Here is an 11,546-nt window from a genome sequence, read left to right on the forward strand (position 1 = left end):
TCTTTAGAGCCTCTAGTTTTTTAAAGCTAAACATGCAGAGCACAAGCATAATCCATCTCTACCGAAGGGTCAAGATATAGGTAAGGTGAAAGTAGATTCAATTGAGATTGAATTATTGGAATGCAAGCCAATGATACATTAACCTGGTTTTCAAGGTATGTTTTAGCGGATTTTCACAAAATTGACTGAAATGCAAATTGTTAGATATAATTTCAATAATCAGCTTTAATAAAATTATGCATCCTTTGTCTTTATTGTAGCTAAAGTCCCGGCACTGTATATATGCTAACCCCTGGCACAAAGGGTCCAAATATCAGTGCTAAAATTTGGTATTCTGTGTCTACAATAGTATCAGGTTGTAATGGTTAGTCGTCCAAAGAAACCAACCTGTAAAAAACTAGCTATTGTTGGGCGGACTATGATACAAATGGGTCCAATTTTAAATTCTCTGACGTGTCAGACATTTATAGTGAGTTACTATGGAACGCCACGACTGCCTTATGTTAATAATCAGCATCATACGCAGTGTTCACAGTATTATATGAAGTGATCACAGCATTATATGTAGTGCTCACAACATTATATGAAGTGATCACAGCATTATATGCAGTGCTCACAGCATTATATGCAGTGTTCACAACATTATATGAAGTGCTCACAACATTATATTAAGTGCTCACAACATTATATTAAGTGCTCACAACATTATATTAAGTGCTCACAACATTATATTAAGTGTTCACAACATTATACGTTGTATGATGAGATTGATGTATGATGAGATTTATGAGTGATGAGATCATTCGGTAAACTTCGTTTTTAGCGGAAATTACCGAATCCATAATTGGTAAATTACGGTAATGCCCAGCAAACAAATTTAAAAAGTTATTAAAATCATGTTATCATAAGGTAGCATACACTATTTAAAACTGATTGAAATAAGTAAGGAAAAGATGAAACTGAGAGGTGAATGATTGAAGTAGTTCTGTTCGTCGTAAGAAATACGAATGGCAAAATGTAAGTTAAATAATAAAAAGTTTATTTAATGAAATATCGTAGGAAAATTTGTAAGATATATTCTCGAGTTCATTTTCTACTGAAGAAATTTAGCAAGGTGCCACTTTATAGTCCGTACTCAGTTTTAAAAAGCTTAATTACCTTTTAAATAGAACAGTCAGCTTTCTATAACACATAGGTGCCATATTACGCTAGCTTATATATGTCATGATAGAGTCATTTTTGGCATCGATTTTCAGAATTTGGCATTTTTACATGAATAAGTATCTAACAGATATGGAAAATGCAGTTTAAAGCATTTCACTGTAGGTGTTAAACATAACTTTACATCAATTATTCCATTTTTTTACAAGCTTTTTAGCACGGCAAGTACTAAGATTGTCTTCTAAATATGATCAGCAGTCTTATATAGAAATTTAAACTTTCATAGAAAAATTTACCCTTTCAAGACCCTGTTTAACATTTTCGTTTAAAGTTATCAGCTCTTATGAAAATTGAGTTTGTGGGGATGAATAAAACATTTACTACGTTTGTTCGTCAGTTTGCACGGTACATACATGTATATATATAAAAGTGGTATGCTTGCCAATGAAACAACTTTCCACAAGAGACAAAATCACATCACAGAAATTTTAAACAGCTAAACGGCCACAGTACGACCTTCAACAATGAGGAAAGCCCATACCGGATAGTCAGCTATAGAAGGCCCCGAAATGATAAACGAAAAATATTCCTAATTTATGTACAAACAAACGATCGAAAAACTAACATGTATATAACACATTAATTAACAAACGACAACCACTGAAATAAAGGCTCCTCCTGACTTGGGACGGCCACATATATGCAAAATGTGGCGGGTTTTAACATGTTAGCGGGATGTTGGTATCCTCCCTCTAACCTGGGACAGTGGCGTAACAGAACAACATAAGAACGAACTATGAAAATCAGTTGTAAAAGGCTTGTTAGTTTTCTCGTTTGAATTGTTTTACATGGTCGTATCGGGGCCTTTTATAGCTGACTATGCGGTATGGGCTTTGCTCATTGTTGAAGGCCGTACAGTGACCTATAGTTGTTAATGTTTGTGTCATTTTGGTATTTTGTGGATAGTTGTCTCATTGGCAATCATACCACATCTTCTTTTTTATATTAACTCATTAGATGGGTACAAATATAAATACATATGATCTTATAAGAAAATAGAGTGAACGTGCATGTGGGCGGGTACTTGTATATCCCAACAATAAAAAGACAGTATAAGTACTGATCTGAGAGTATATATAACTAATATAGTACCATGCTGTTGAGTTATTAGTATACGCATAAAAAGTGGTTGGACTGAACTGAAGGACTGCAACGTCACATTAATTTTAACCAATGAAATGTGCTGTTGCAATAATGTACTCTTCAAAAAAGAAAATACAAAAGAACTAAGGTTAATAAATAGAACAACTATATAGATACGAAGTTACTATACAAATCTATTCATTAGTATTTATGAACAGGTAGGTTCTGTAGATAAATTTATAAATATGCACGAATATGCATCTACTACAATGAAAAAAAGGGAGGATTGTCTTTGTAAATATGTTTCTGGCACATATCCATTAATTAATCCCGAATGGCAGTGCAAAAGGACTTCACTTCACTCTCCCAGCTCATTAAACTGGACCCCTGTTGTGTTCACTTATCGCTACACTGACAACAGGTATGGCCTAAATCCCGTGGTCAGAATTCTGACCACGGGATTTGATAATTCGACGAGACTAGTGTATCATATTATGCTATGTTTATTATGTGTTATACTGATAAGAAATGAAACAAGAAATTAGCACATTTATAACCCTACTGAGTTCTTAAGGGAATAAAAGATACCGGCTCAGTTTGTCAAGAACATGATAACACGCTCGTTGGTCATTTATCTGCGCTACCACCATGGGGTTAAAAAACAGAGACTAATTTATTTTGCGGCATCACTATAGTTGGTCAATTTTATTAGCTAATCATTGAATTTGTAAATCTCGTCCAATTAATGCCAATGTGACAATGGCACCAACCCGTTCCTTCGGTGCAAAGCTATAGATGGAACGGCGGACCAGTTTACAAGCTCATAATTTAGCTGTTCTTTTGATATCGGAGGAATTTTCGCCCATTCACGTTCCAGTGGAGGATCAAGGGGAGAGGAGGGTTCCAGGGGTTGGAAACCCCCTTTTTGAGACGATCTATGCATTTGAATGGGGACATATAGTTGGACCCCCCCCCCCTCAGCTTTTTGTCATGGGTTGGAAACCCCCCTTTTTTCCCCTGCATTCGCCCCTTTCATGTTTGCATCCAGTGCGGATGCAGGATGGGGGTTCTGGGGTTGGACTTCCCCTTTTTTGGGACGATTAATGCATTTGAATCGGGACATGTAGTTGGAACCCCCCTTTTTAAATGGCTTGATCTGCCCCTTGCATCCTACATTCGAACCCAAAGTCTGTTCACGCCCAAATTTTATTTTAATTATCCTATACTATGAAATACAAATTGCACATTGTAATGTCATATTTTATTTGTTTTGTAATAAAAATGATCGGCTCAAAATTTTATTGGTTCTGTTTTCTGGAAAGTGTATTGTTATAAATCTTTTTTTTTACCGACACATGCAGTAAAATGTAGTAAGATCATTATTATTATTATTATCTATTGAATTCATTTTACGCACACATGAACCACTTTTGATATGTGTTAAATTGCTAGTTGATCCCAAATTTTATAAATAACGTTTAAAAATATCCGGTTACAGCAAGAGTCAAAACCTAGTTATCTATGGCACGCCGTTTTTATATTTATTCAAATTTGAAGATATTTTATTTATTTAACAAGATATCTTATTAAGTATTAAGATATGTTTAATTTTTATAAGATATCTTATTTAATTTGAAAGTAAATAAGATATCTCTATTAGTTTATAAGATATCTATATAAGTTAATAAGATATCTCTATTAATTAATAAGATATCTTATAAAGTATATAAGATATCTTACTTCTTTATAAAGATATCTTTTAAATACATACTTTATAAGATATCTTATTAATTAATAGAGATATCTTATAAACTAATAGAGATATCTTATCAACTTATGGAGATATCTTATATATTAAATAAGATATCCCTATAAGTTAATAAGATATCTCTAAAAGTTTATAAGATATCTCTATTAGTTTATAAGATATCTCTATAAGTTAATAAGAGATCTCTAAAAGTTTATAAGATATCTCTATTAGTTTATAAGATATCTCTATAAGTAAATAAGATATCTCTATTAATTAATAAGATATCTTATGAAATATATAAAATATAGATATCTTACTTCTTTATAAAGATATCTTTTAAATACATACTTTATAAGATATCTTACATGTATTAATTAATAGAGATATCTTATAAACTGATAGATATATCTTATTAATTAATAGAGATATCTTATGAACTAATAGATATATCTTATTAACTTATGGAGATATCTTATTAAGTAGATAAGATATCACTATTGTTAACTATATAAAAGATATCTTATATAGTTAATAAGATATCTTATAAATTAATAAAGATATCTTATATTTCAAATAAGATATCTTATATATTTAATAAGATATCTTTATAAACATTTTAATAAGATATCTTTATAAACATTTTAATAAGATATCTTTATAAACATTTTAATAAGATATCTTTATAAACATTTTAATAAGATATCTTATTTAATAAATCAAATATCTCAATTAATATATAAGATATCTCATTTTGTTATTAAGATATCTCAATTAGTTTATTAGATAACTTATTTAACTGAATAAGATATCTCGAAATTGAATAAATATAATAACGGCGTGCCATAGTTATCATTGAAAAAACTCCAAATTATCTTCCCTTTAACAAAAATGCCTTTTTTTTGGCATTAAAAATGAAATATTTTTTTAGAATTAATAATTCTATTTTATTTTTAATAAACCTGTATTCAGTAGAAAAGTATACATTAAATTGACCAATATCTAAAGGAGAAAGAGGAGTCTAATGATGAGGCAGTTGAGCCTCAAGTGGCAGATCCAGAACTTATCCTAAAGGGGGGGGGGGCTCTGACTGACCTTAGGGGGCCCTCTCCAGTCATGCTTCAGTGATTCCCTAAATATTCAACCACATTTTTCCCACAAAAATCCCCCCCTGTCCCCCCCGGCCCCTGGATCCGCCTAAGGCCTCCAAAGAAGGTATTGTTTTTAAGTAGAAAAGGCAGTTCAAAATCACTAATTTTAATCTTATTTTACTTGTTGCAGTCCCATTATAAATAACATGGAACTTTGTACCCCAGTTATATGCCAATTTTTGTTTTGTATACAAACATTTTAAACCTCATCTGGTCAATGAAAAACCATTCAGAAAATATCTTGATTTCTTTTGCTCAAGTAATTATAGTTTTATTGTTTTATGGTGTTTAAAGAACAATATTTTAATCATATAATAATATATATATTGCAGAAAGTTAGAAAAGATGCTCTAATCAAGAGAAGAAAACGTCAATGTTACAGTGAAAAGGGTAAGCTATTCTTTTTTTTATTTAATATCACAAGAAAAATTTTGCCTGCTGCATATAATAGCTGAAAAGCCGATGCAAATACAATCTTTCAATTAGTTTAATTGAAGTCTGAAGCTTGATTATCAGTTACTGAATAAATCAAAAGCTCAAACATATTAAACAAATGAATAACCATACCACTGAACCATATGCCTATTATTTTCTTAAATTTTTTTACTGTATGAGTTATAGTTTTCGTATAATTTATTTATAGGCTAGGACTTGGATGAGTCTGTTCAGAGAAGAAGAACAGCCAAGTTTTATATGTATGTACTTAAAGGGCAACCAAATAAGATTTAAAGGTTAGTTTTTAACTTGTATACTATAATTTCTTATTATTTAACATAAAAGGATAGTATATAAAAAAAAAACTCTTAAAATTGTTTGAATAATGATTTGTTTACAAATAGACCATCTAAGAATTGAAAAATTATGTTATATGTCAAACTGCATTTAAGTTCTACTGCTTTTGTAATTTTTAATGGAGTCAATTACGAATCTCATTATTTTGATATCTTAAATTTTGAGTATAGCAATAAGAGTATATACGCCCTCAGGTATGATCATAAATGATAGTTTTTTATTCATACTATATTCTCTCTATTAATTTAAATGAGCATTTGGTATTGAATTATTACTCAATAATCATTTCATTTCTTTTTCAGTCTCCAGTGAAGGTCTTTCAAAGATAGATGATATTTCACTGTTATAAAGTAAAGGGACAAAAGCTCAGAGCAGCTATATTATAATGTACCATCAGTGCTCTTTCAACAGCTGCATATCAATAAACAGATAAACATATGAACAATTTATTCATGATAAGGGATATGCCCTTGAAATAACATTTTATAATATTTTGTGATAACTTTTGAAAATGTGAGACTTGATTTGTCAGAATTTTGATATAAATCAAGAGTTTAAAATGATCTTGGTCTTGAACATTAAAAAAAAAATTGATTTGAAAAAAGTTGAAATGTTAAGCAAAGAACAATAACAATTTGCTAAGGAGAGAAAATTATGGATAAAATAAGAGATATACAACAATGCAATAATTTCCAAAACTGATGGAGAACTGCAAATTGGGTTATTAGATATACATGTAGGAAGATGTGGTGTGAGTGCCAATGAGACAACTCTCCATCCAAACAACAATTCAAAAATTAAACCATTATAGGTTAAAGTATAGTCCTTCATGCAACATTTTTAGCTGTATTAATTTGCTTCCAATCATGTATTGCTGTTATGAAATATTTCTGAAGTAAAACTAGTGAAAATGTTATCAAATATATAAACTCTGTATTATGAATGAGATTTTCAGTAAAACTGAATAGATTTTGAATTAAGGAAGCTGGTAAAACAATGGAAGATTTTGTTAAAAAATATTTGAAATCATGAATTATAGATATGTTAACAAAGTAACAATCCTTTTTCATCTTTCAAATTTCGAAAACAAGTTTCCAATTCATTGTTTCAATTTCCTAATGGCTAGTCTGATTGTTGAATTTATAATTTGGTATAGATTCAAAATTTAGAAGTAGAGGTGTTTTCGAGGTGTTTCTGACCATTACCAAAATAGATATATTCCCTTTGTCTATTTCTTGATTTTTTATGATGTGTATATATTGTGTCTGACAATTTTGCATATGTGAAGAATGACATTTATAATGTATTCATATTTTGACCAAAAAAAACACATTCAGAAATTATTTAGTACAATTTGGAACATTTGTTAATTGTGAAAATTATTAAAAGAACTTAAAAATCATAATCTGTCTCAACATTTCTGTACAAACATCACCAGTCCTTAATATAGTACCTAGATCATCTACTTTCCTTGGTCAGTGATATGTAAAGATAAGATAGACTGTTGTTAAGTTAAAGGACCTAGAACATCTACAGTCCATGATCACATTATATATGATATGGACTGAAGGACATTAATATGTAAAAATAAGATAGACTGTTGTTCAGTTTTAGGACCAAGAACATCTACAGTCCATAATCACATAATATATGATATGGACTGAAGGACATTAATATGTAAAAATAGGATAGACTGTTGTTAAGTTTAAGGACCAAGAACATCTACAGTCCGTGCTCACATAATATATGATATGGACTGAGGGACATTGATATGTAAAAATAGAATAGACTGTTAAGATTTAGGACCTAAAACATCTACAGTCCATGGTCACATAATATATGATATGGACTGAGGGACATTAATATGTAAAAATAGGATAGACTGTTGTTATAGGCGAGCGCCAAAACAAGGATTCGGAGGTTTTTAATGCACCTACCTAACACACGGCTATATGATATATCATTTGAAAGGTCTTTTATCGTACATTCAGAATTGCCTGGTCGTCAAACTGGGAAATGGTCACATTTTTTTAAAAAACGGCAAAAAAGGAGGAAAAATATAAGTTATAATTTGACGATATTGTTCGAAAAATGCAGTTTAAGAAGAAATTCATCTGCAATATAATATGAAATATATCATTTGACAAACTAAAGTCTATCTAATTTTTGTTTCTGAAATAATGTTTGTTTAAAAAGTGTTCAAAATGAAAAAAATCTCGTATTTTTGTGAAAAACATAATTTTTACGGATATTGACGCAAAACTCTCGGTAATATATAATTTTGCATCTAAAAACACACAAATTCTATTGGTTTTATATTAGTAACGTATATAACTAGTTTTTTAAGTTCTAATGTCTCGCCTAGCTTGTTTTTTATACCGACAAAATATTGATAAAACTATATTAAAACATATCTTAAAACTGCTCTAAAGCGCATATTTACCATGTTTACAGCACAGTTAAAAATAAATGTTATTTTGGTCTCCTGTCAGTTCGACAGTTATAAATACAATATGATTTAATTGTCTTAAGCTTGCCAACCACTTCAAGGCCGAAGATCACTAACAAGATGTTGTTTTTTGTTGTTTTTTGTTTTGTTTAGATCACTTGCAAGGTGTTGTTTCTTTTTGGTTTTTTTCTAAACTACCACTATCATCGCATACGGAACTTAAGTACACAACCATTTGGTAGAGTTATTACAAAACACAAAATTAATAATAATATACATATTTACATTGAATAACAGTGAGGCAACTTAAACTTTATATTGCCCCATTGCTCAAATGCTCTTTCGCTATTAGTCAATGGTATCGTTTTCATCTTCATCATCGTCAATCATATGATCTTTTTTAGAGGTTGATGTTATCTTTAGAATAAATATTTTGGCAAGTATCACTGCCCTGACATGGACAAAGCTCCGTGCAAGAGATTTGCTGCTCTCGGCAAATACATTTCTTGCTATGTATTTATTCCCTCTTGCAAGAACATACTAGATCTTGCAGGAAATCGGACTTCATCATGCCTAAAAAGTAGAATGGATCTGGGCCATGTAAACTCTTTTCCATCAGTATTCATAAGGATTTGGATGATCGAGATGTGAGGACATCCAAATTGTCGTTTGTTGAAATGACCGCAAAATATGTTCTTTGAATGCAGGTTCAGTTGAGTCTTTGCATGTTACAAGTTTAACACGTAACTTGTTTAGGTCAACATGTGATGAAGCGAATTTTTCTTTTAAGTCATACAAGCTTGAAATAAGCTCTATGGTAGCTGACAACGATGTGGAAAAAGCAATCTTGTCAAAGTTTTGGAGATTTGTAAACTTACTCGGAGATTTTCTTATCAAATTTAAAACAGTCTTTTTGCCAATCCCAATTATAGCAGAAGTGGTATCACAACCAGTTCAAGCATGAACTACAGGGAGAATGTTAGCTAGTAAAGGTGAAAAAGATTTACTTAACTCATGGATTGGTATGTACCTTCTACAGTCCCTAAGACAATTAGTTGACCCCGTCAAAAACCACATTTGTTCAGTCGACACAAGAATCTTGAAATAATGAACACAGAGCACAAGAACATCTGTATCGGAACACTTGACTATGATTGGTCGCCTTATATTCAACTGCTAAAATATTTTATGAGAGTATAACATGAAGCAAGATTCTGGTGTCTGTGTCTTCATACGAACAGGACAGATCTGAAGATCGATTACATGCTCTCATTGAGTGTTGTCGCTCTATTCTGGATTGGAAAATGCGCCGTCAAGAAATAAACATTTGTTTTCATCCTGGAACATATCAGACAAATTGCTGCTCAGATAATCTCAAAGGAAAGTTATCAGAGCTTGCTTGTTTTTTTTTGCTTGATAGACATTGTTTCCAACCTGGAACAGTTCGGCCTTCAGCGATATGAAACTTTTTCGTAGTTGTTGCCGATCGTCTATGTCGCTCTGCTGATTTTATGGAATGTTCAGTACTAGTGTCATAGCGATCGAAGACATCAACAACCTTGTTTGTAAATCGGAAGTATGATTGTAAAAGATGGACGAAAGATACCAAAAGGGACAGTCAAACTCATAAATCAAAAATTAACTGACAACGCCATGGCTAAAAATGAGTGCCTGCATAATGTAAGATTTGGCCAAGTCTCCAATTGTGGACATCCTTTTAACATCAAATGACTGAAATCATGCCATTTCTTATTGGTACGGTAGCACTGTGATTGATTGGAGGAATGTTAGGGACTGATCCTACCTTAATTTTCAAATTCATGGGAAGATCAGACTTATTTGTCTTCCTCATAATTCCATCGTCATAATATATGCAGTGGGAATGGGACAAATTAGATAGGACGAAACAGTTTCCACAGAAACGGCATCTCTACATTTAGTTAGAGATAGAGCACGGATAAACACAAGCTCGGGAATCAAATGACCTTTTACAACTTGCCCAGATTTGCATTTTAGTTGTACTTTGGGGTTCATATCCTCAAATGTCTTCAGTCCTGATCTTTGTCTGTTGATAGTGATGACTCAACAAATATCTTCCTTTTTGACGTTTTTGTTTTTCAAGTTTCAACTGATTTTGACAGTGAATCTTCAATGTCGTGACTTGCATGGAGACCAGTTGAAATGTTCATATGCTGACGGGAGAGATTATCAACGTCAAATGGATTTGTCATATTTTCTGTTATATTAACAGTTAGATCGTCTACAAATGTTTTATCCCTTTTCATTGCAGCTGGTTTTGCTTCATCGTGACATTGGTCACCAACCTGGACAAGACAGGCACGTGCTCTCATTGCCGATGTTATCTGACTAAGCACATGCCTTGTAAGATTCCATCTTATCAATGAAGCCTTCCTCTTTGTTAAACCAACAATGCCTCTAACAACCTTAACACATCATCATGTCTTTGCCTTAAGCTAACAGCATTCATTAAGGTTGTGAAACCTCTATTAGTTGTCATACTAAGAGTCTCTTGTGTGATATTTTGACATATTATACAGCATTGCTAATTATGGACATGCGGCAGCGCTTCATTGGAAGTGGCGCACATTTCACAGGACTTGGACACTCATCAATGATAAGTAATTATAATAATATTCAAGAATATACTATTATACAAAATGCAGTCTGCTGCTTACATAGCCCATGCTAATATCATTAGTAATGGTTAAAGTGGTCTTTTGGTAACACATATACGAATATTTATCTAGTAATATGTTGAAACACGACTTGTGTTTTGGAAACTCAAGTGTTACCTATGCATATTAGATACTAGATTTATATAAATGTTTAGCGTCTGGGAAAAACACGATACAGATCCGGAATACCGTTTAATAATGCAGATTTTAGAAAAGTCGTCAAACGTTTATTATCCATCATTGAGCTTCGATGTGTGTCGCAATCTTTTCAGGGTATATGGAATTTATAAAAACAAAACATATAAGAGTTTTAATAAGTCATTGACACTGACAATCTAAAAAAATATGGTATTTTTTTTACATTTTAGGGTTGGTCTTAAAGATGCCTCAGAATCAACTAATTTTTC

General features: G+C 31.7%; 1 long non-coding RNA gene across 1 annotated transcript; it reads left to right on the forward strand.

The window, feature by feature from the left end:
- Positions 1 to 2,360: 2,360 nt before the first annotated feature.
- LOC134708097 (uncharacterized) lies at positions 2,361 to 5,933 on the forward strand. Its single transcript, XR_010105806.1, has 3 exons — positions 2,361 to 2,522; positions 5,535 to 5,592; positions 5,846 to 5,933. It is a non-coding gene; the product is annotated as an uncharacterized LOC134708097 (long non-coding RNA).
- Positions 5,934 to 11,546: the final 5,613 nt, after the last annotated feature.

Source organism: Mytilus trossulus, chromosome 1 (genome assembly GCF_036588685.1).
Source record: "Mytilus trossulus isolate FHL-02 chromosome 1, PNRI_Mtr1.1.1.hap1, whole genome shotgun sequence".
Taxonomy (NCBI): Eukaryota; Metazoa; Mollusca; class Bivalvia; order Mytilida; family Mytilidae; genus Mytilus; species Mytilus trossulus.